General features: G+C 48.1%; 1 protein-coding gene across 1 annotated transcript in view; it reads left to right on the forward strand.

Annotated features, from left to right (window-relative positions):
- The window catches only part of LOC147693526 (extracellular calcium-sensing receptor-like), a 77,839-nt gene that overhangs the window by 18,808 nt on the left and 33,898 nt on the right, over window positions 1-25,133 (forward strand). The gene's annotated exons all lie outside the window — the stretch shown is intronic.

Genomic DNA, 25,133 nt, shown 5'->3' on the forward strand with positions numbered 1-25,133 from the left:
GGCCAAAACGGATGACCCTAAACCTATGGCATGGACGGATCACTCATTAGTAACCCTCTCCATTCCGAATAACTCCCCTCTTAAGAAAAAACTACCCACCTCCTGTTTAAAAAGACCCTGGCATAAACTCCGACAAGGTGACCTTGCGGCCAGCCTGGGGCAACCTACCCTGGAGATCACAGACGACATAGAAAAATCTTACGCGTCCTTCCAGGATTGGATCACCAAGGGGCTGGACAATATCATACCAGCCAAGTGGACTAAAGGACGTAGTACTCCTTCCAACCCTTGGTTTGACGATAGCCTGAAAAAAATGAGGAAAGCCTGCAAGAAAATGGAACGGCAATGGAGGAAGGAATATAAGCAGGATGATAAAATCTTATACTTGGCTTCGCTGAAATCTTACCACAAGGCTATTCGGATAGCCCGTGCTGCCTTCTACGCTTCTGAAATAGAATCCAGCCCAAACCCCACGAAAACTATCTTTCAAATTGTGCAAAAAATACAAAACGGAGCCAAACCGGCCACTCATATCACCTCCACGCAACAATGTGAAGACTTAGCCACCTTCTTCACAGACAAGGTGAAGAAAATCTACAACACCTTCACCCAGGACATCCCAGGAGACGTCGACTCTCCTAACGCCACCTTCGGAGACGCAAGGCTCACTTGCCTACCCGCCATCTCCAGCGAAGAACTTACCAAACTCTGTAGGAAGGTGAAGTCGGGTGCACCCACAGACCCAATGAGACCTAGTCACTTTCTAGGAGCCTTGGGATTCTTCCTCCCATCCCTAACCGTGATTCTGAATCTATCATTCGCTACGGCCACGGTACCCATCTGCTGGAAACAGGCCTGGGTAACCCCGATTATAAAAAAACCCTCCCTAGACCCCGCTAAACCAGAGAATTACCGGCCTGTCTCACTGCTACCCTGGGTCGCTAAATTAGCAGAAGCCCACGCGAATAAAATACTCAGTGAGTACATGGCGAAAAATAATATCCTGGACCCCTCCCAACATGGCTTCAGGCCGGGCCATAGTACGGAATCCGCGCTCCTCACCTCCACTGAGAGTCTGCGGGAAATCATGGACACCGGTAAAAGTGCCGCGCTGATACTGCTCGATCTCAGCGCGGCCTTTGACACGGTGTCCCATGCCATTCTGCTAAAACGCCTGGAAGATATAGGAATCGTGGACTCAGCGCTCCAATGGTTTCGGTCATTCCTAACCAGCAGATCATTCAGGGTATCTGCCCCTCCGTTTATCTCCAAACCCCAAGACATAGGACAAGGTGTCCCACAGGGCTCGGCTCTCAGTCCCTCCCTGTTTAATCTATATATGCAACCTTTGGCGGAGGTTGCTAAGAGATGGGGCCTCACAATGGTGTCGTACGCTGACGACACTCAGTTAGTCATCAGCCTTAGTGAGGCCCCCTCCCCGGAGGCCACCAACTTCAGGGATGGACTGTCTGCTGTCGCCAAGTGGATGACAGCAAATTGCCTCCAACTGAACGGTGGCAAAACCGAGGTACTGATAATGGGAAAAAACAGCAACAACTGGAACGATTCATGGTGGCCTCAGTCCCTGGGCCCAGCACCCCCTCCAAAAAACTTAGTAAAAAATCTAGGGGTATGGCTGGACTCGTCCCTGAGCTTCCAATCGCACACTAAAAAAGTTGCCGCAACCTGCATTGGACTACTGAGAAGCCTATACCCCATCTTAGGCTATTTCGACTCCAAGACACGACAACTCATAGTGCAGTCTACCATCTTATCAAGACTGGACTATGCGAGCGTCCTGTTGCTGGGAGCTAATAAAGCTGAGATAAAAAGATTCCAACGAATCCAGAACTCGGCAGCTAGAGCGATAGTAGGCCTTCCAAGAAGGTGCTCAGTAAGAGCGACTGTGTACAGACTTCACTGGCTGCCCATAGAAGCCCGTATACAGTTCAAGGCCCTCTTATTTGCCTTTAAAATCTTAAAGAATGAAGGCCCAGAGCTTCTCCGTCCTCTGATGACCCCCTACAAGCCCAAACGGAACCTCCGGTCTATGGGGCAACATCTAGCTCTGATACCCCAGACGAAATGTTGTCGCATCGGAGGTCGCTCTTTCAAGCTACTGGGGGCCAAGCTGTGGAACTCCCTCCCTCTCCACATCCGCTGCATGGATGATTTGCTAGCTTTCCGAAGAGCGATCAAAACCCATCTATTTCCCGCCCCGTAGGTCCCCCTTTCGCAGCCAGTAGATTGTGTTACGGTTCTAGCGCCGGGACGCCCCGTCGCTGGGGCAGCTGTTGCGCTCTACAAAACAGGTAACATAACATAACATAACATGTGTTTAGGGTAAACACATCTACTTCGATCACGCCACAGCTCTCCATTGGACGGACCACTGTTGTGTTCACTTCAGCTACAAAACCACCTCAGCCCACAACCCCCCACAACCTATTCCCCGAAGAAAATGGAACAAAATCACCACCAACCAACTCCTCACATCGCTCAACCAAAACCCACCCGCCCTCTCATTGGACCCAAACCAAGCTGCCATCAAATTCAAACAATGGATCACTCACAGCGCTGACGAATTAGCACCCTTGAAAAACCATCACACCAAACAAAACAACAAAAAGGCCCCCTGGTTCAACGATGACCTTAAGAAATCCAAGAAACTATGCCGTACTCTCAAGAAAAAATGGAGAAAAAACCCAACCACCGACAACATGACCACCTTCAAGGCAGCCACCCGCAAACACCACCAGCTGATTCGATCCACCAAGAAATCAGCATTCAAGAGCCGACTCAACAACAACGCCCATAACAGCAAGTAACTATTCAACATCGTCAAAGAATTCACCAACCCCACCGCAGCCTCAAACGACATCACTCCCTCCCAAGACATCTGCGACTCGTTATCCTCCTTCTTCTACAACAAAATTGCCGACATACATAACAGCTTCGAAAACAGTTCCAACGAACAATCCTCCCCACCCCCCTCAGAACCTAAACCGCCCTCTAACAACCTCAGCGCCTGGAACCCAATCACCACTGAAGACACCATCCGCCTCATGAATTCCGTCCACTCTGGCTCGCCAACCGACCCATGTCCCCACCACATCTTCAACAAAGCTGACTCCATCATCGCACCCCATCTCCGTGATGTCATCAACTGCTCCTTCAACTCTGCTACCTTCCCAGAAAGTTGGAAACATGCCGAAGTCAGCGCCCTCCTGAAGAAACCCACAGCTGACCCCTCTGAACTTAAAAACTACCGCCCCATATCCCTCCTCCCATTCCCGGCCAAAGTCATTGAGAAAGCCGTCAATAGCCAACTCGCCGCCTTCCTCGAATCCAACAACTCCCTCGATCCCTCACAGTCCGGCTTTCGAGCCAAACACAGCACCGAAACCGCCCTCATCGCAGTAACAGACGACATCCGAACATTACAAGACAATGGAGAAACAGTGGCCCTCATCCTACTCGACCTCTCCGCCGCCTTCGACACAGTCTCTCACAGCACCCTCATACAACGCCTCAGCAACATCGGCATACAAGGAAAAGCCTTGGACTGGATCATCTCGTTCCTCGCCGGAAGAACCCAGAGAGTCCGACTTCCTCCATTCAAATCAGAGGCCACCGAAGTCATCTGAGGTGTACCACAAGGATCTTCACTCAGTGCCACCCTCTTCAACGTTTACATGAGTCCACTCGCTTCCATCGCGCGTCAACACAACCTTAACATCATCTCCTACGCTGACGACACCCAGCTGATCCTTTACCTCACCAAAGACCCCAACACCGCCAAAACCAATCTCCACGAAGGCATGAAAGAAGTAGCCATAAGGATGAAAAACAGCCGCCTTAAACTTAACTCAGACAAAATGGAAGTGCTCATCCTAGGATCATCCCCCTCCGCCTGGGACGACTCATGGTGGCCTTCGGATCTAGGCTCAGCACCCACACCCACAGATCATGCACGTAACCTAGGCTTCATCCTAGACTCCTCCCTCTCGATGTCCAGACAAGTAAACGCCTTCTCATCATCATGCTTCACCATACTTTGTATGCTCAAAAAATTCTTCCATTGGATCCCCACCGAGACAAGAAAGACTGTCTCCCACACACTAGTTACGAGTCGGCTAGACTACGGAAACACCCTCTACGCCGGAATTACAGCCAAATTACAGAAAAAACTCCAACGCATCCAAAACGCATCGGCGAGACTCATTTTGGACATCCCTCGCCAAGATCACATTTCCGGCCATCTAAAAGACCTCCACTGGCTTCCCGTCAACAAGAGAATAACATTCTGTCTTCTCACCCACGCACACAAGGCCCTCCACAAACTAGGACCCGAATGCCTCAACACTCGACTATCCTTCTACACTCCCACCCACCAACTAAGATCCTCCATTCAAGGCCTCGCCGCAGTTCCGCGTATCCAAAGATCCACCATGGGAGGTAGATTCTTCTCCTATTTGGCGGCCAAGACCTGGAACTCTCTCCCCACTCACCTCCGCCTTACACAGAACCACATCTACTTCAGAAAAGAACTTAAAACCTGGCTATTCGATAAATAATGAACCCCTCCCTAAGCGCCTTAAGACACTCTGGGTGAGTAGTGCGCTATATAAATTCTTGAACTTGAACTTGTGCGACAAAGCCTTTCAGCAGTGCTTCCGGTTCAGTGTTCAATTCTTTCCTTGCTTAACCCTGGTATTTTCACAAGGTGGTAGGCCAAGGCACGCAGTGGATTTACAGCAATAGTGATCCTGGCCGGCAGGAGCTCACAGAGAGTGCACCTCTTCAATCGGCCATCTTGGACCCCAAGTTATTGTGGGGGGGACTGCACAAAATTATTGTATTTATTGCTGTCCTGACGGAACTCACTGCCTGGGCATATTTACCACATCAGAATTAAATACATAACGGTTTTTCATGTGACGAAAGAAAAGGAGTTACTAATTGAGAACTGGAATATATGGATTAAAATTACAAAATTGGATCAATTTTTGGGAATCTTTTGTGCAACAAAGCCTTTCAGCAGTGCTTCCAGTATGGGAGCGAAATTACGTTCCCTAACCCATTGTCACATAACTCTGGGGGGCATTAATCAAGACATGTGAAAGGAGAGGAAAGTTATAGAAAACAACGTAGAAGGCGCTGAGTCACCGGAAAAGCGGGTGTAGCAGACACAGGAAGAGGTAGGTTGAAGCAGCAGCCCTCCGGAGGTGTAGGAGGAGACCTTCTTTAGTGTCAGAGGGCTAGCGTGGCTGAATCATTCAATAATGCACACGGCTATCCAGGAGACCTAGCTACAAAATGCTTCAGCATTAAAATCTAGGTAGGGGCTGGGTCAATTTTCCTACCAGTGAGTAACCACAACAGATGTAGAGAGCACAAGCCGTTATTAGCAGTAGGCGCAGAATAAGGTACTGAAGCTAGATGCCAGCAACTGCAAATTGAGTATGTCAGGAACAGGCAACAATTTGAGGCAACATACAAGACTGCAACCCAGTGCAGAAGATTAAGGATGGTCACCACCCTGCCATATGTGCAGGTCAGAGTCCAATTCATATGGACTGCAGGGAGTGGTGCACTACCGCAGCAACTCCTCTCCAGGATGAGCGCAGCAGACGACGGAGTAGAGATCCCAGTTATTCGGGTGACGCGACTCCTCAGCCCGAAGAAGGTCGGATCAGGGACTGGAACGTCAGCCGCTAGGTGCCCCGGCAGACTGTGTGCATGGGGGAGGGAGTCCGGAATTAGAAGTGGAATAGACAGGATGAAAAGTGCAATTTGGAGTTTGCCAGGAGAAATAAAGGTCTCAGGTGGAAGTCCTGACCAAGTCACTCCACAACAACTCACCCGCTGGTAGGTTGGAGCCCCTTGCCTCAAATCAGAAGTGCTACACTGCTCCCCCCCTCTGCAACCTGGCAATAGTGGGGGAATCAGAACTGGGTCCCGGGCCTCACAGCCAGTGACTTCGCAACCCGGGGGAGGTGAATGGCTAGACCGCCAACCTCCTCCTCGACACACTGCGACCAGACCCAGATCCCAGGCTAAGCAGCCCACGACCTTGCCCCAGGTGGGAGGTGTACATCCAGGCCTCCAACCTCATCGTCTCACCTCAGACTCACCGGCAACGAGGTCCAAGGCTCCGAATCATGAATCCATGAAATTTAGGGGGGGTCGCACCCGCTGCCCGACAGCTTCCAGGCTCGAGAACTGTGTTGGGGGCGGGGCGGGGACCGAGTCAAACCTCTCCTCCAAGTATGCTGCTCAGCTGAGACAGACCAGTAAAGGTCTCCTGGTCCGCCGATTGGTTCAGACCGGGGCCGGATCAGTGATTCTCCAACTCACCTCGAGCAACACAGCCAGGATAGCAGGGCGGCTGGAGTCTAAACAGTCGGTGAGGCATGCAATTTCCCTGTTCAAGTCTTTCCTTGCTTAACCCTTGTATTTTCGCAAGGTGGTAAGCCAAGGCACACAGTGGATTTACAGCAATAGTGATCCTGGCCCTCTTCAATCGGCCATCTTGGACCCCAAGTTATTGTGGGGGGGGGCTGCACAAAATTATTGTATTTATCGCTGTCTTGACGAAACTCACTGCCGGGTTCCCTCATGCCACCCAACCGTCTACATTTGGCCTTTCATGCCCCTGCTCAGTGTTGACCCAACCCTGTAATCTTTGCAGAAACATCTACATCCTCCTTGCAAAGTTATACAGCAACCAACACCAGGACGCAGACCCGAGAGATGCCCCTTCCTGTGGCATTTGCTCCGCATTGAAAAGATGGAGCAAGCCAATGGTAAGTAAGGGCGGGTTTCAAGCCCTTTACTGTAAACAATACCCAGTGCAAACAAGCATTTGCAATGCAATAGGTCTCGCATTCACACAAATTTGAGCTATTGGCATAATAAACAACAATGCCTTTTATTTATGCTTTGGGTTTTAAAACATAAATAAAAAGCACTGTAATTTACAATACTAATAGCTTAAACTCTCGCAAATGCGAGACCTATTGCATTGCAATAAAGAGCCTTCTCTACAGCTTGTTAGATTGTAAGTTTCAGAGGAAGAGAGCGGTCTACGACGTCTTCAAAGTAGTGAAACTAGTGCAGTGTAGAAAATGTGTAAGTGTTGTAAATTACACAGACACAAAGTGTGAAGTGAGAGTTACATATGATCTGAGCTATAAACACTAACAAAGCGGTCCAAAACCTTTCGCTCTGTGATTACACTGTCGCTGCTCAGGAGGAAGAGCTGGAGGGGGCCTTTTTCCTGCCTTCTCCGTGGTATGAGTGTGCAGTGTCGCATTGCGTAATCTCATTGCTATCTTTGGCCTAATCAAAAATACTCCTCCTGTATTAGGGCCCTGGCTTCACCTCCTGGTGCAGGGCAGGCTGCGCTTTATGGCAGGCATGGAGGGAGTGATGGTCTTGACTGGAGCTCTAGACTCGTACAGTACAGTGCCTCTGCTATTACTAGTGAGCTCAGCAAATATCTCCTACCATATGTATGCTGACGACACCCAGCTCTACATCAAAGCCTCCTCTCTCGAGGATATTCTCTTCCTGAATGAGGCCCTGAAATCAACCGTCCACTGGCTCACCTCCAATCAACTCAAGCTCATCGCCAAGAAAACAGAATTTATCTTAATTTCCACTCCAAAAACCAATCCCGAGACGCAGATATGGATCAAGGCTATCACAGCCCTAGTTTGCCCACCGACCATCGTGGACTCAGCAAAATCTCTGGGAATAACCCTTGACTGCAAGTTGAACATGCGGGACACAATCAACCTGATGGCCAAATCAGCCAGATTCCACTTGAGCTACCTGTGGAAGCTGAAACCCTTCCTTGACACTACCGACCTAAAAAGTGCAGTCCAAGCGCTGGTAATCTCTAGACTAGAATATGGATGCTCCACCATCTCTGGTTTACCCAAGATCTCCCTGGCACCTCTGAGAGCCTGCCTCAATTCTGCCGCCAGACTTTTTACAAGCTCAAAAAAAATTGACCACATAACCCCACACCTGAAAGCATTGAACTGGCTTCCCCTTGAGGCCAGAATACAACTCAAACTGGCCTGCATCACACACAAGGCCTTATACTCAAAGTCCCCGGCTTATCTCGCACAGAAACTGGTGATATCTGGTAGAATCAGAAACTCCCGGTCCGCCAGAGACCTCTTACTCCAACCTGCTCGGTTCCGGCAAAAAAAACCTTTTAACCAGGCTTTCTCTGGATCTGCCCCAAGAATATGGAACTCTCTCCCGCCAGCCATCAGAAGAATCCCCTCTTTGGCACGTTTCAAAAAGGAGGCCAAAACCTTCCTTATGGGTGAATTCCTCTCCTAAATGCTGCCTCCTACGAATACATAGACTTTGACTTACTACTGGCCAGCGACCCCCTTCGGAATACCAAGCTACCTCATCAAGATATCTGGGCCTTATACGGAGCTACTTAAATGTAACTGTACATACTTGTCCTCTACCCTTAATGCGTTTCCTTGCCTAATGTGATCACATGTAAAGCGCTCTGATACCATAACGGGTCAAGTTCACGCTGTATAAAACAATAAAAAAACATATAAATAAAACAAGAGGCGCTGAGGTGGTGGTATTGATCTTGGTGGTGGTGATATTGGTGATGGTGGTATTGGTGGTGGTGGTATTTGTGGTTTTGGTGGTGGGGGTATTGGTGGAGATGGTATTGGTGATATTGGTGGTGGTGGCATTAGTATTGGTATTGGTGGTGGTGGTGGCATTGATGGCGGTGGTGGCATTGGTGATGGTATTGGTGGTGGCGGTGGTATTGGTGGTGTTGGTGTCATTAGTGGTAGTGGTATTGGTGGTGGTATTGTTGATGGGGGTATGGTGGTGGGGGTATTGCTGGTAACGGTGGTAATGGTGGTGTTGGTGATATTGGTGGTGGGGTATTAGTGGGGTGGTGGTGGTATTGCTGCTGCTGGTGTGGTATTGGTGGTGGTATTGGTATTGGTGGTGGTGGTATTGGTATTGGTGGTGGTGGTGGCATTGATGGTCGTGGCGATATTGGTGGTGGTGCTATTGGTAGTGGTGGTATTGGTGGTGTTGGTATTGGTGGTGGTGGTGGTATTGGTCGTGGTATTGGTGGTGGTGATGGTATTGATGGTGGTGATATTGGTAGTGGTGGTATTGGTGGTGGTGGCATTAGTGGTGGTGGTATTAGTGGTGGTGGTATTGGTGGTGGTGATATTGATGGTGGTGTGGGCGGTATTGGTGGTGGTATAGGTGGTGCTAGTATTGTTGGTGGTATTGGTGGTGGTATTGTTGGTAGTATTGGTGATGGTGGTACTGGTGGTGGTGGTATTGGTGGTGTTTTTGGTTGTGGTGGTATTGGTGGGTTTGGTGGTGGTATTGGTGGCATTGGTGGTGGTGTTGGTGATGGTGGTATTGGTGGTGGTGGAGGCGTGGTATTGGTGGTGGTGGAATTGGTGGTGGTACTTGTGGTGATGGTATTGGTGGTTGTGGTATTGGTGGTGGTGGTATTGGAGGTGGTATTGGTGGTGTTGGTGGTGGTGTTGTTGCTGGTTTTGGTGGTGGTGGTATTGATGGTGGTGGTGGTATTGGTGGTGGTGGTATTGGTGGTTGTTATTGCAGTGGTGGTGGTAGTATTGGTGAAGGTGGTGGTATTGATGTTTGTGGCATTGGTGGTGGTGGTGGTATTGGTAGTGGTGGTTTTTGTGGTGGTGATGTTGTTAATAAAATAGGCTTTTCAAAACAACCCGTCAGGTGACTTTAATACAGATGACGTGTAACACAAATGAGCAGCTGGCAGCTTCAGCCCATTAGCACAGGATTATGTGCTACCTGGAATTCACATGACTTATTTGCTAATCATTACTATATCCATTTTACTTCGGGGGTTGAAACAGACATGAGATAATGCCCGGTTAGAGTGATTGAAAGCAGGTGCTCGTGTTACGTGGCCGTGCTGCTTAGAAAAACACAAGTGGTTTCAGCTGAAGCAGCGCATGTCCAGCCTGCAGTAAGAGAAACTCAATAAAGTAAATAGTGCTTGCAGACTAAATAACAGGTCCCCTGTAACAGCCGAAGTAAAGGGGCCTGCCGCCATGGGAGACTACAAATGAAGACAAGGCCATACTAAGGAGTGACTAACACGCCTATTAACAAATGCAAAGCCAGCATTTACGAAAGACAATGACACAAGCCAATGAAAAATATTCGAGGAGAGTGGGCGCGGCTTCTCTCCCATACTCTACTACAGCAGTCTCGCAGAGCGAGCAGTGCATGCACGCTGCGGCTAGGCTCGACCTAAAAAACGCCCATGCTCTGTTAGGGAAGATCTAAAAACTGACGGCAGTCAATGCTGGGCAGAGATGGGGAGGTCTCTGAAAATAAGTGAATGGAACTGAATATATTTTATGATACATTGATTCCTACTCTGTATTCAGAAAGAATAGTAAACTGCTAATCATCACAGATTAATTATTTTCCTTAGATGACTTGATTTGGAAGCTGGGTAGGTTTGTGGCCAAAAGGAAACACTGATTCCACTGTCTTGCATTCAAGAATCCAGGATGGGGGAAAATGCTTCATCAACTACTTAGCTGAACAAAAGACAACATGCTTAGTTGCATACAGGGCGGCTCCTCCACTAGGGCGGAGGAGCGTCGCCCCACTGCTTCTCACAGCGTGTGAAGCAGAACATAAAATGGTAATAACTTTCTGTTATTACCATTTTATGTTTGGTTGCAGGCGGGTGGGCGGGACTGCACTGAGAGCCGGGGAGGAGAGGTGTGCCTGCCAACTCCAGAGTGCGCAAAGACTGGTTGCTGGGGCTGCCCAAACCAGGCATGCACACTCTGCCATTTCTTCATGTAGGCTGCAGCCTACATTGAGAAAATGGCCTCCCCATTAGACCCTGGCTGGTCGGCGTCCTGACCAATCACAACGCTACTTGAGCAGCATTGTGATTGGTTTAGGGGAGGGAGGGAGCCTGGCTGCCTGCTTCTGCTTCCTGTTCCTGGAGAGCAGAGAAGATATAGGACCATTGGACCAGGCCGTTGGAAAAGTAAGTTTAATTATCTATATTAAAAAAAATTTAATTACCCCTCCCGAGTGATCACCCCTCCCAGCGTGACCCACCCCCTTACAACCCCACGACCCCCCCACCTGCGAGTTGTGCCGGCCGCAACTGGTTGTCAGAGCTGTATTCGGTGCATGTTGCTTTAGTCAATCAATCAATCCGAGTACTTGAAAGCTCGCTACTTACCGGCGAGGGTCTCAAGGCGCTGAGGGGAGGGGGTTGCTATTACTGTTCGAAGAGCCAGGCCTTGAGGAGTCTTCTGAAGGTGAGTAGGTCTTGGGTCTGCCGTATGTGGATAGGGAGGGTGTTCCAGGTCTTGGCGGCGAGGTAGGAGAAGGATCTGCCGCCGGAGGTCGTACATTGGATGCGGTGCACAGCGGCGAGGGCGAGGCTGGCGGAGCGGAGCTGGCGTGTGGGGGTGTAGAAGTTGAGTCTGCTGTTTAGGTAGGCTGGTCTGGTGTTGTGGAATGCCTTGTGTGCGTGGGTGAGAAGCTTGAATGTGATCCTCTTGTTGACGGGGAGCCAGTGTAGGTCTCTCAGGTGGGGACGATGTGGCTGCCACAGGGGACGTTGACGATCATTCAGGCGGAAACGTTTTGGATGCGTTGTAGGTGTTTGGCAGGGATTCCTGCGTAGAGTGCATTGCTGTAGTCCAGTCTGCTGCTGACGAGGGCAGGTGTCACCGTTCTTCTTGGTCGGGATCCACTTGTAGATCCTGTGGAGGGTGTTGTAGCAGGAGGAGGAGACAGCGTTGACCTGTTTAGACATGGAGTGGGAGGAGTCGAGGATGAATCCTAGGTTGGCTGCATGGTCGGTGGGTGTTGGTGCTGTTCCTATAGTGGTCGGCCACCAGGTGTCGTCCCCAGCTAAGGGGGTGGGTCCGAGGATGAGGACCTCCGTCTTGTCCGTGTTCAGCTTCAGATGGCTGCTCCTCATCCAGTCGGCGACGTCCTTCATTCCCTCGTGGAGGTTAGTTTTGGCAGTGTGTGGGTCCTTGGGGAGGGAGAGGATGAGCTGGGTGTCGTCGGCGTAGGAAATGATGTTGAGGTCGTGATGGCGGGCCACTCGTGCGAGGGGGCCATGTAGATGTTGAACAGCGTCGGGCTGAGGGATGAGCCCTGGGGGACGGCGCAGATGATGTCAGTGGCTTTGGATCGGAAGGGTGGGAGGCGGACTCTCTGGGTTCTGCCTGAGAGGAAGGACGTGGTCCAGTCAAGGGCCTTCTCTTGGATACCGGCTTCTAGGAGGCATGTCTTTAGAGTGCGATTGCATACCGTGTCGGTCCAGGAGGATGAGGGCTGATGTTTTGCCGTTGTCTAGTTGGCACCTGATGTCGCCTGTGGTGGCGATGAGGGGGGTCTCGGTGCTGTGTTTGCGTCTGAATCCGGACTGGGCAGGGTCTAAGATGTTGTTGTCTTCCAGGTGTTGGGCCAATTGCATGTTGACGATTTTCTCGATGACCTTTGCCGGGAACGGGAGCAGGGAGATGGGCAGGAAGTTCTTGAGGTCCATGGGGTCCGCTTTGGGTTTCTTGGAGAGGGCGTTGATTTCGGCGTGCTCCCAGCTTTCCGGGAATGTCGCTGTTTCGAAAGAGATGTTGATGACCTTCCGAAGTTGGGGTGCGATGGCTGCATCTGCTCTGTTGAATATGTGGTGCGGGCACGGGTCTGATGGATATCCTGAGTGGATGGAGTTCATGACCTTGCGTGTCTCGTCGTCGTTGACGTTGGACCAGGAGGTCAGGCGGTTGGGGCTGGTGGTGTTCACAGGGGAGGTGGCGTCTGGCGTATTCGGGGCGGACGTGGTGTTGAAGCTGTTGTGGATGTCAGTGATCTTGCGGTGGGAGAAGATGGCTAGTGAGTCGCACAGTTTTTTAGTGGAAATAACTCTTACTTTAAGAGGCTAGAGATATACCAAGGCCATTTTTCAAGTTTAGATTTACGCACTTGTAAGGCTATGACTGTACTGTTGCTCAAATATGAATTTACCTTGAAAAGACAAGAGGCGTTCGGCAAAACAGGAAACAATTGGTTTACTAAAACACTGCAGCCAGGAGTACAGTTACAGAAACAGGTCTGAGGACTGACTCAAAGTACAGTCAATTTCAGTGAGTTTATATATATGTTTTAGGTATCATAAAAATACTTCAGTCGATGCTTGTTTGGTAACAGAATGCAGGCCTTGTCTGTGCAGTCATAAATAAGACCTATGATAACAAATGCAGGTGGGTCTAGACCTTGTGTGGACACTATGTGGGCCAGTGGGTAATGTCCGGATGTCTAGTATGAAGGGTGCGTGCTCACAGTGTGTGCTGTGTCCTTATTGGCTGTGTGTTCCTAACTTCATGTGGCATCTGGCTTTATGATGTTTTGGAAATGCATGTATCCCTCTGTCCAAGTGTGCTTTATTGGAGCCTTTATCCCTGGACCATTGTGGTGTCACTGCACTTGCCTGGGGATGGATCTGAGTTACTTGTTTGTGTGCTTGTTTGCCTGCTATGTGCCACCCCACCTGTGGCTTGTCAATCAGTTACCTTGGGCCTAGGCTGAAGAGCCTGCCTAACCACATATTTCTGAGTTGGGGTTAATGGTGAGTTTATGACGGACTAATTTGACAATAGTGATGCGATTTCATTCGTATATGCGAGTGTATCATTATAAGTGTTAGACCTTACATCTTTTGGAGACTTTCCCCAGTCTTTTTGCTTTCTGGCCTCCAGTTTTGATGGTATGCTGGACTTTGTGTTTGCTGATTTGGCGTCTCTGCACACTTTCTAATTGTTAATCAGTGCTAATGTGCAACTGCTCTTACTATAAATTGTGTTATGATTGGTTTTCCATGATTTTCATATTTGATCTACTAGTAAGTCCCTAGGACAGTGCACTGTTTGTGCCTAGCACCTGTAAATCAAATGCTACTAGTGGACCTGTAGCACTGGTCATGCCACCCACACAAGTAGCCTTTCAAAGGTGTCTCAGATCTGCCACTGCAGTGTCCGCGCACAGGTTTAAATGCCATGTCGACCTGGCAAGTGCGCCCACTTGCCAGGCTCTAGACTTCCCTTTTCTTGCAAGTTAGTCAGCTCTAAGGTAGGCCCAACGTTCGGATGCAATGTATGGGAAAGGTAGGACATGTAGCTGTGTGTTTTACATGTTCTTATAGTGAAATACTCTGCAAGCCATTATTTGCCATTGAAAGGCTACCTCGTCCGTAGGCTATCATTGGAGCTGCCTTGTATTGTAATTGCATTTATATAGTGCTTACTACCCCTGACAAGGTAACATCTTACAGTTGCAACTTTCAATTCTAAAGTGATAGAGATTTGGAGTTTAGGATCCCCGAACTCAGCATTTAAAAATATTTTTTTGGGTAAATTTGGTTTTTAAATTGAGTGTTTGAAAATGCCATTTTTTCAAGGACAGCAAGTAAACAAGGAACGTTTGGATTGGCATTCATGTTGTTACGCATGAACTTTACTGAAAGCAACAATGTCAGCTGGTTGAAGGGACATTTCAGTTCTGTTGCTTCTTGTGACTTGCAATACATAATGTGTATTTTGTATTTTTATGTTACACATTGATCACAGTTCATGAATATGTTTAAATGTAAAAGCCTCAGTTTGGTTTTGGTGAAGAAGGGATAATTATGAGTCTGGGCAGTAGATTTAATATAGGTTCGGTAAGTGGTATTATTTTTCTCATTGCTATTACCGTTTTTTTATTTGGGGTTAAATTGGGATATTTGGGGATAGCGTTACTTTCTCCTTTAAGATCTGGAAGTTTAAGAGCAATGGGTCACAAGGTCAGGGTCACTCCTTTATATGGAGCTCACGTGGGATAGCAAAGAGAAAACAGACATTTTACTGCACTTTTGCAAGAGAATGGAGAATTATCAGGCTGCCGGCCGTTGTTCTTAAGGTAGTTTAGTAGTAACCTTATACTCCTCGCAACATGGCCACCTCTGGTCCTTAGACCTTTCTCTATGTTCACACCTCTTAAGCCTCCCAGTATACCTATGTGCATTCTACTTTGTATTTGAAGTTTCCACACTTGTCAGTTGATGGTCTAGTCAGCTGGCGAGGTGTACTGCTCTGCTGTATCTTAATAAACCTGTCCTGTAACTTATCCAGAAGAATTTAAACAATAAAAAAAGAAATAAAATCAGCCGCAAGTATTGTTCATCTGCGGCCAGGAATGTGTGAGCAAAAACAATTAGTATCCTGAGCCTCCTAACAAAGATAAGAGGAAATCTCTCACTAGTGTCCCCATCTCCTGCCAGCAACTTTAATAGGAAAACCGTGTAACTGCAGAACAGTCTGAAGTACCTTTCAAGCCCTCATCTCAGCTGATGACAAAACGTGATAAAGGAACAGCAGAATCAATTGCAAGTACCTATCTATTAGCCAGTTGCCAGTTGCTGTTTTCTTATACTCCTCGCAACATGGTCACCTTTGGTCATTATACCTTTCTCTATGTTCACACCTCTTAAGCCTCCCAGTATACCTATGTGCATTCTACTTTGTATTTGACAGTTCGACACTTGTTAGTTGACGGTCTGGTCAGCTGGCGAGGTGTACTGCTCTGCTGTATCTTAATAATCCTGTCCTGTAACTTATCCAGAAGTATCCTGTGATCCATCTACCTTTATTTACAACAGGTTTCTTGGCTTCTGTTTGAATAAACGGGCGGGTTATCAGCAGGAATAGGGTTGCAAGCAGGGAGTTATGGTGATGTTTGGGCAGTTTGTTGAGCATTGCAGGTGTTAAGGATTGAAAGTGGTGTTTTAACTAGCGCTTTCTCTATGAGGTTTCTTGCACATATTAACGCATTTTTATGTTTTGGATTTTTTTCTGGGGTATTGGTTAAGCAAACATGGGGGATTATTTCTTTGTCTTAATAAGCATGTTTTATGGGGGTGTAGTGAGATTATGGAAGGTTGAATAACTGGGGGTCGTAGAGATGTATTCACATTCACTTTGATTTACATTTTTATGGCACTGTTAGTTCGCATTTAACAGCTAGTTTAGATGGCCTTTTTTAATTTTTCAGTTAGCCCTGATGAAGGGCCTTTTTGGCCCGAAATGCATTGGATGGACATTTCATGAGTCTACTTTGTATGTATGGTTTACCACATGTCGCTGTTGAAAGCCCGGATGGGCGTGCAGAAGATATTTGAAAATGTAAAATAAAGAACCATGTTGGAATCACCCTGTCTTCGCTGTGCACGAACATTTTGAATCAACAGTGGAAACAAAAAATGATGACAAGCATACTGATTTACTTTTTGGATAAAAATTGGATTAAAACTTGAGTATAACATTAGCAGCAGTTTACAGTGAGGATAAAATCCTTCATTTAGCAGTGCGAATGATGGGGCGTAAATTATGTGCCCTACTGGAGCTTTATCACTTTTAGAAAGTGGGTATTTTCTTGCTTAACCGTCCTGTGCCTCTGCCTGCCTGTGGAATCAACGTCTGGTTTTAGATTGACACAGGCTTGCATGTATATTCACCCGAGACACTCACACAAATGGAGCTGAGGTGTGCCCTGCATATGTTGCTGTGCCATCACGGGTTAGAGTGCTGGGAAGAGTTGTCACTGACATCTAAATAGGCTGTGGCTGCTCTGCACAATGCTGTCTCCACCACTTGTAGGTAAGCTGGACCATGGAGGACAGAACTGGTTTTACTGAGCAAGGGGGAATTTCTGCCAAAGACTTCAAAGAGAAAAGTAGTATAAATATTGGGGCCCTCACCCCAGAACTTTACAACTCTTTTGGACTAAGGAACCTGCCAAGAAGAAAAGTTGGAGAAGCAGTCAGGAGAAACTACCACTTTGCTGTGGCTGCATCTGTCTTGGGGAGTGAAGGGACTGGACTGAACTTTAAAGGGATTGACGTAGAGCTTGCCTCCTGTTAGAAGTCTCGGGAACATCAAAGATGTGGGGTTCATCTGCCAACACCACTGGTGTTTTGTGCTGCAACAGAAGAATAACAAGTGCAAGGCCGTCAATGATGCCACTGCCAGCTCTGTGACCCTGAAGGCACCGCCTGGAGTATGGCCCCCTTCACAACGCAAACCTGGTTTCACTGATGATACCAGCTGACGCTGTTATCAAGCCGCTGGTTGCACCCTGACCTGTGGGCACCACACCTCACATCATCTTGCTTCACACCACCACCCCATTCTCACTGATGATGATGCTCCATGCCAACATTGATATTTACAACAAGGGGTGGTGAGGGACAGAGTCTCTGAATTAAGCAGAAAGCTCTCACCCAGTCAAGAGATCAGGGCTAGATCCAACACCGTTTTTTAGCTCACTGCACCATCCCAGTTTCAGAACCTGGCTGTATGCAAATTAGTCTGTTCCTGTCCCAGTGCATGATGGGAACAGGGCAAACCAAACTACAAAATCCAATTCTTACACTGGGAAGGAAACAAGCTCCCGGGAACCGGTTTCTGGCATTACAGCCGTCTTCGGCCCGGTTTGCTTGAATCCTGATGGTGCAATGAGCAAGGGTCTCACATCTGAGAATACCCTTCCACGCTTAGGGTGGACAAAAATATTTACAACAAGGGGTGGTGAGGGACAGAGTCTCTGAATTAAGCAGAAAGCTCTCACCCAGTCAAGAGATCAGGGCTAGATCCAACACTGTTTTTTAGCTCACTGCACCATCCCAGTTTCAGAACCTGGCTGTATGCAAATTAGTCTGTTCCTGTCCCAGTGCATGATGGGAACAGGGCAAACCAAACTACAAAATCCAATTCTTACACTGGGAAGGAAACAAGCTCCCGGGGACCGGTTTCTGGCATTACAGCCGTCTTCGGCCCGGTTTGCTTGAATCCTGATGGTGCAATGAGCAAGGGTCTCACATCTGAGAATACCCTTCCACGCTTAGGGTGGACAAAAATATTTACAACAAGGGGTGGTGAGGGACAGAGTCTCTGAATTAAGCAGAAAGCTCTCACCCAGTCAAGAGATCAGGGCTAGATCCAACACCGTTTTTTAGCTCACTGCACCATCCCAGTTTCAGAACCTGGCTGTATGCAAATTAGTCTGTTCCTGTCCCAGTGCATGATGGGAACAGGGCAAACCAAACTACAAAATCCAATTCTTACACTGGGAAGGAAACAAGCTCCCGGGGACCGGTTTCTGGCATTACAGCCGTCTTCGGCCCGGTTTGCTTGAATCCTGATGGTGCAATGAGCAAGGGTCTCACATCTGAGAATACCCTTCCACGCTTAGGGTGGACAAAAATATTTACAACAAGGGGTGGTGAGGGACAGAGTCTCTGAATTAAGCAGAAAGCTCTCACCCAGTCAAGAGATCAGGGCTAGATCCAACACCGTTTTTTAGCTCACTGCACCATCCCAGTTTCAGAACCTGGCTGTATGCAAATTAGTCTGTTCCTGTCCCAGTGCATGATGGGAACAGGGCAAACCAAACTACAAAATCCAATTCTTACACTGGGAAGGAAACAAGCTCCCGGGGACCGGTTTCTGGCATTACAGCCGTCTTCGGCCCGGTTTGCTTGAATCCTGATGGTGCAATGAGCAAGGGTCTCACATCTGAGAATACCCTTCCACGCTTAGGGTGGACAAAAATATTTACAACAAGGGGTGGTGAGGGACAGAGTCTCTGAATTAAGCAGAAAGCTCTCACCCAGTCAAGAGATCAGGGCTAGATCCAACACCGTTTTTTAGCTCACTGCACCATCCCAGTTTCAGAACCTGGCTGTATGCAAATTAGTCTGTTCCTGTCCCAGTGCATGATGGGAACAGGGCAAACCAAACTACAAAATCCAATTCTTACACTGGGAAGGAAACAAGCTCCCGGGGACCGGTTTCTGGCATTACTGCCGTCTTCGGCCCGGTTTGCTTGAATCCTGATGGTGCAATGAGCAAGGGTCTCACATCTGAGAATACCCTTCCACGCTTAGGGTGGACAAAAATATTTACAACAAGGGGTGGTGAGGGACAGAGTCTCTGAATTAAGCAGAAAGCTCCCACCCAGTCAAGAGATCAGGGCTAGATCCAACACCGTTTTTTAGCTCACTGCACCATCCCAGTTTCAGAACCTGGCTGTATGCAAATTAGTCTGTTCCTGTCCCAGTGCATGATGGGAACAGGGCAAACCAAACTACAAAATCCAATTCTTACACTGGGAAGGAAACAAGCTCCCGGGGACCGGTTTCTGGCATTACAGCCGTCTTCGGCCCGGTTTGCTTGAATCCTGATGGTGCAATGAGCAAGGGTCTCACATCTGAGAATACCCTTCCACGCTTAGGGTGGACAAAAATATTTACAACAAGGGGTGGTGAGGGACAGAGTCTCTGAATTAAGCAGAAAGCTCTCACCCAGTCAAGAGATCAGGGCTAGATCCAACACCGTTTTTTAGCTCACTGCACCATCCCAGTGAGATAAATAACGGTGATGGATCAAGCCCTGATCTTTGGACTGGGTAAGAGTGGTCTGCTCAATTCAGACACTCTGTTCATCACCACCCCCTTTTGTAAATCGATTTTGGCCACTATAGGTGTGGCAGGGTATACTCAGACATGAGTCCCTTTCTCACTGCTCCATCAGGATTCAAGCAAGCCGGGCCGAAGAGGCTGAAATGCCAGAAACCGGTCCCCGGTAGCTTGTCTCCTTTCTGGTAAAGAATTGGCTTGGTAGTTTAGTCTGCCCTGTTCCCATGATGCACTGGGCCAGGGACAGACTGATTTGCATATAGCCAGGTTCTGAGCTGGGATGGGGCAGTGAGATAAATAACGGTGATGGATCAAGCCCTGATCTTTGGACTGGGTAAGAGTGGTCTGCTCAATTCAGACACTCTGTTCATCACCACCCCCTTTTGTAAATCGATTTTGGCCACTATAGGTGTGGCAGGGTATACTCAGACATGAGTCCCTTTCTCACTGCTCCATCAGGATTCAAGCAAGCCGGGCCGAAGAGGCTGAAATGCCAGAAACCGGTCCCCGGTAGCTTGTCTCCTTTCTGGTAAAGAATTGGCTTGGTAGTTTAGTCTGCCCTGTTCCCATGATGCACTGGGCCAGGGACAGACTGATTTGCATATAGCCAGGTTCTGAGCTGGGATGGGGCAGTGAGATAAATAACGGTGATGGATCAAGCCCTGATCTTTGGACTGGGTAAGAGTGGTCTGCTCAATTCAGACACTCTGTTCATCACACCCCCTTTTGTAAATCCATGCCAACATTGACGCTGCTACCTGCACCGTGGCCTGTGGACACCGCTTGTGAGGTACATGAAGCATTGCCCCATCTCACACTGCAGCCTTTGTCCCCCAACATCGGCATCATCGACTCCAGCATCATCAACCTACGCCGCTGCGTGGAGCGTGACCTGTGGGCACCGCAAGAAGCATTACCCTGCTTCTCTTCGCAGCCTTGAGTCTACTGACAAAAGCAGTTAAGCAACGACGATGCCACTTCCTGCACGTTCTGTGGACACCGCACGCCGCATCGCCCCGCTATCAACACTGAAGCTCTTGATTTCAACCTCACGGAGTTTGATCTGCAATGCGTGTGACTTCAAGGGCCCAATGACTCCAGCACCGAGTTCCGGAAGTGACACTGACAACGCCGCCTCTTCGAAGCTCATTGCAAGGTCTACGACATTCTGCATTTCCAAGGTACTATTTGTTGGTCTTTCAGACACCGTAGCTATCCCGCAACTTCATGGTCAGCCTGAACATTTGAATTTGTTCGTTCACGTGCCGTGATAGCCCCAGACTGAGCTATCAGCTTCAAGGAACTGTCTTTTAAGTCTATTCTTGCAATATTTATATATTTATTACTGTATGTTGGATTTTTATCATTTTGGTCTTTTTATACACAAAAATATTGGCTATTTTTCTAAAACTGATGCAGTGTACTTGTGTAGTGTTTTCATTGTAATACTGTGCTTTATGTGCAAACGCTTTATACATTGCCTCTGAGATAAGCCTGACTGCTCGGGCCAAACTACCAAGGGGGAGAGCTGGGGTCATTTTAGAAGTGTAACTCCTTTATTCTGACTAGAAGGAAGGGCCCCTTCTTGGACAAAGTACAAACCTGCCAACTGGAGACCGCCCGTTTTTAACAATAAGTATTGTAATTGATTTTATCCATATCAAAAATCCCCCCTCTGGTTGAATTTCAACTACATTATCCTACCCATACTTCATGACAGTCACATTATTGGGGACATGTTGTTCTTCAGTTTAGACTACTACTACTTTCTTAGTTACTTGCCTTCTACCTAATTTGAGAACTGTGTTTTTACTGCAGGAAACCCCTAATTGCAGGAAACCACACACTAAAAATAAAAATATGATAGCGGGCAACAGTGACATGCATAGTCCGGCCAGCCACCAGTGGAGCCAGGAAAACTAGTTCAAATACCTACTCAGGGACACTTCCCTCCTCAAGCATGTCTCTTTGTAAACGGTGCAATGCTTGGATGGCAAGAGTCACAGTCCCATTATTCAGGTTATTACCTGGGATAAACGTGCAACATCATGTACTGATCTTCAAAGAACTACTGAGGGGCAAAAACTGACCTGTTATGGTGTTCAAATGGTGTTACAGCCATTAGTACCTCCAAACTGGGAACAAAGTTGCAGACTAGGTTCAATTTATGTGACTGCACCGGAATAATACACTTGATAAACGTGGTTAACAAAAAAGTAAATCCCAGGAATGGATGAATGTTGATTGAACGAGGAATGATTTGGATACCTTCAATGTGAAATATGTTTGTGTCAGTGATGCAGTTTCTGAATGGTAGTGTCACATGTCTATTATTACAGCAAATTTGTCAAAGATGGCATGGACATTCAGAATGCATGCTACTGAAAGAGGTCAATAATGGAATGGCCATGCAGCCGCTTCGCATTGTTACCTGGGGTAATCATTCGAAAGTGAGCAAGTGTTGGATAGGCACAAAAAATATATATGATTCATTCAGTGTAAGTGATTTCTCTGCTGAGAACCAGGGAATGTAGCAGTCTTGCTTCCGCACTATTCCTTCCACTTCAAATATTTTCCCCATCAGCCATTAAATAATAAGAGACGAAGCATGAATCTTCCTAGAACAAGTTATGCACCAATTCCTGTCAGCCCAGCCCTCTATGATGATGTATTACTTTTAGAAACACGAAGTATCGCAGTAGATAAAAGGCTCCTACGCACATCTTGGCAGCCCATTTTCTCCCTGTCCTTCACAGAGGCCCAGAGATTTACCTTTGCTTTTGAAATACTATTGCTGTCAAATGTATTAATACAAAACTGTTTTGAAATAATTCAATTTACAGTTTTCAAAGACTTCTATAGGATGCTCGAATATGTATTTGTCTTTAGGTTTTTGCCAAGTGCTGTATTACCGGAAGGCATCATTGTCCTAAGAGGTAAAAAAATTTGCTACTCTTAAAAAGATAAAATAAGGCCTTTTGTGCTTTAGAAAAGTTCAGAAACTTGGTCTTACACCAGTGGGTGGTTGCCATCACTGAGAAGGCCCAGCCACCTAGCACGGCCATCCTCACCTTTGAGATTTGAAGGATACAGTGATTTTATGACTTGAGAGCTCAAGGGTGGTGGTACCTGGTTACTCGCAATCTGAGGGGCGCGGAAAACAAACATTTAAGGTTTTATGTGCCAAGCATAAGAGGTTTGAAAATCACTCATTGCTTAATTGGAGCTTGTGGAGTGTAGATAAGGCAGGGGTCGCATGGTCCTGTCTGGCTGAACCTAACACCATTCTGGCCCCAGAGGTTTGGACCAGCTGCACAGAATTAAGCAACAGTCTTTAAGACAGAGATACCGAGCACCTGTAAGGGAGCGCTAGCCCTAGACTGGGGAGGTGCTGGGATTACCTAGGCCGGTTGGATTTTCATGCCTGGATCTAACGGTTTGTTGTTCGATAGGGGACCCTATGTCACTCTCAACTGGCGGATTGGTGCACCCTAATGCAGGGATATCTGCATTGGGAAAGCACCTCCATACTTGCATGTGGCAGTGGAGGTGTGGACGCTTTGCTTATTGTCTGTGGAATGGGATTGACGGTCTGGGCCTCCTCGAAGATGGCCCACAGCTCTAATAGTGCCACTCTCCTGTCCTTTTTCTGTCCTGTATGTTTGGTCCATATGTGTGTCCTCATGTGTTCAATTATGTAGGTGTCAAAGGTTCCCTCCTTTGGCCAGGGGATAATGTGTACCTTAATGTGTGCATGCCATTCGTGGCAATATTCGTTGAGTGTTTTAGTCTGTGTGGGGAACATGGTATGCATATGTTTTAGTGGGACAGATATACCCTAGTTTTTCAGTTTTTTAGGTACTTTTTAAGTTCTACTCAAGTTGAAGGGAAATATTATACACAGGGATTGCTGGGTCTGAATATTTACTATGAGCTCAAAGGTATTTACAGATGCATCAATACAAACATTTCAAATGCATATGAATGGATGGTCACAACATGGAAGAAAGTGCATTTGTTAAAACATCATGAGGGGCGTGGCCAAGATGGCGATTGGGTAAGGCATGTTTCATTTGTCTCCCTGCTCCCATCTGTTCGCTCCCATCTGCCTGAATCCCTGTACGTAGCTGCTAGAAGGAGGCAAAAGAGCAGTGAGTGACTATCGAGGACAAGAGACCCTGCAGAGGCGTTGAAGTGGCAGAGGAATCGGAAGTGTCTGCGCCCGGTTAAGATGGTGGCCGGGCTCTCAGAGGAGGAGAGCGCTGGTTGCCATGGCAGTGAGGCGGAGACCATACACGCGGGCCCACCGCTCTAGGCACAGTGCGGTGATTTATGCCTGAGGCCCGATAGAGGTGCTACCCGCCCTCACATTTCAGTTGGGCGGAGCTGCACCTCCTGTGCTCTGACGTGAAGGCAGTCCCGACCCCCGACAGTACAAGTAAGTGGGGAAGCCGGGAGATCCATTGTGGCAATGAGGAAGAGGCTGGGAGCGCCGAGGAGCAGCCCTATGTCAGGGTTCCCGATAGATGGGACAGAGCGAGGAGGGAGGCCCAGAACCCGATATGGTCTGCACATAACAGCGGGGCAGAGCCCACCATCCTAGGCCCCAGCATGAGGACAGCCCAGGCCTAAGACAGAGTTAACATGTGGAGCGGAGGTAGGAGACTGAGCGGAGGCCTGCCAGCGGTTACCTGGATCCCGAACATCGGGAAAGGCGATCCTGAAGGGCCCTCACGATACAGCGAATAATATTGCAAGGCACCTAGACCAAATAGAACAGCTAGCCTCAAACGGGTTCACGAGAGATGAGGGGCCCAGTTTACCTGGCTGCTGAGCTGGGAGGGCGGATGTTAGATTTGGGGGTCTCTAGTTGGCACAGGTAGGTACTTGTGACAAATAGGGACCCTTGCCTCTAGTCAGGGTAAGGGGGTACACTCCTAAAATAACCCCTGCTCACCACCTTGGTAGCTTGGCACGAGCAGACAGGCTTATCTCAGAGGCAGTGTGTAAAGCATTTGTGAACACATACAGTAATCAAGCAACAACACTACAGATGGACACCACACAAGTTGTATATTAAGAATAAGTATCTTTTATATAGATTTAACACAAGACCACAAACAACAAAAATCCACAGTACTGTACTTAAAATGGTCGGTTTGGCTTAGTTCTCTTTAGTTCTTAAAATGCGACACTTTGAGCTAATGTACCTTAAGATGCGACACGCAGGGCAACAAAAGTGTTGCAGAGCTGGAAATGAGGCAAAGATCCGGTGCAAAGAAATAAAGACGTCAAGTTCTTCCTGATGCGGCCTGCTTCTCCGATGTTGTGAGAAGTCTAGAATTGATGCGTCAGCTGCAGCTGCGACACCCTTGTTCCGTGATGCGACGACAGCGTCTTTGGCAGCGACACTCCTCTCTGACGATGCGAGACGCTTCCGCTTGATGCGGCAACTGCAGCGGCGACACCCTTGTTCCGTGATGCGACGATAGCAGCTCCAACGGCGGCACGCTTCTCCGTGGATGCGAGGCGCTTTTCTTGATGTGGTGCAATGCAACAGCAACAG

This window comes from Lissotriton vulgaris, chromosome 8, assembly GCF_964263255.1.
Source record: "Lissotriton vulgaris chromosome 8, aLisVul1.2, whole genome shotgun sequence".
Taxonomy (NCBI): domain Eukaryota; kingdom Metazoa; phylum Chordata; class Amphibia; order Caudata; family Salamandridae; genus Lissotriton; species Lissotriton vulgaris.